General features: G+C 33.3%; 1 non-coding gene across 1 annotated transcript; it reads right to left on the reverse strand.

The window, feature by feature from the left end:
- Window positions 1-459: 459 nt before the first annotated feature.
- LOC115836145 lies at window positions 460-521 on the reverse strand. The gene has a single exon (XR_004031138.1). It is a non-coding gene; the product is annotated as a U7 small nuclear RNA (small nuclear RNA).
- Between the last annotated feature and the right edge of the window lie 575 nt (window positions 522-1,096).

Here is a 1,096-nt window from a genome sequence, read left to right on the forward strand (position 1 = left end):
TTAAAATTAAGCAGAAAGAAATATACTAAAATATTAAAGTATCTATTTTGGATGGTGGAGTTATGAGTGATTTTTATATTCTTTTAATTTTTTTAATTAGCTTCCAGTTTGTCTATAATAAGCATATATTACTTTAATTACTTAAAAATAAAATTTATTGCAAATTTTCAGAAATTTGGATTTAACACCTGTAGACTTTTAGAAAAAAAAGTTTTTTCTCTATTGTCCTTATATTTTTCACTTTCTATTCACAATGGTGGTATTAGGTTAGTCAGCATGAACCCAAATAGGGTTAATGATCTGGGATGAATGATGGGGCCAGTAACAAAAGAACTTAGGTTAGTAACTATTTAGCTTAGTAGAAAAAAAATGATGAAAAACCAGTGTGTTCTAGGGATACCCTTTTTGTTTCTTTTCCTGTTTTTTTTTTTTTTTGCTGGGAGGTGGTTGGGAAGTGGGTGTGGTTTCCCAATAAAAACCAGAAAACCTACTAGAAAAATTGTACAAGAGCTGTAACATTTAGGGACATCCATTTTGAAAAGCATTAAGAGGGAGTATTATTAGTTAACTACTGAGAAGGTGTCATCTACCTGTGACCCTCTAAACCGCTAACCTGGCCCTAGATTAGAAACCAGTTATAATAATCTCACATAGTCTAGTCATGTTCTGGGGCAATACAGGCAAACACTCAATTCTTCCATGCTTACTCATATATAAACTAGAGCCCCTGAATTTTATATAGTTAATGCCATCTGTTATAATTAAATTTTCTCTCACCTGACATTTCGGGCTGCTGTGCAACCACACACTACATGTTTCACCAGACTTAACGGAGAAATTCCCATTGAGATCTGTAAACAAATCTCTTGTGTCTTGTGTAGCAAGTTGAGTCTTGTGAAATATGACTGGCTTTTAAACCTTTCTCATAGGCCCTACTAGTTGCAGCTACAAACATATTATTCTCATGGTTTAACACCTTCATAAAGTCATGCATTGGATTTGGGCAATTCTCCCATCACCTGAATATACTATATCAAAATCAATAATTAAAGGCAACCCATTGATTGCAAAAGGCATAAATGTGCAATGAGACATA

Source organism: Nomascus leucogenys, chromosome 7b (assembly GCF_006542625.1).
Source record: "Nomascus leucogenys isolate Asia chromosome 7b, Asia_NLE_v1, whole genome shotgun sequence".
In the NCBI taxonomy this organism is placed as follows: domain Eukaryota; kingdom Metazoa; phylum Chordata; class Mammalia; order Primates; family Hylobatidae; genus Nomascus; species Nomascus leucogenys.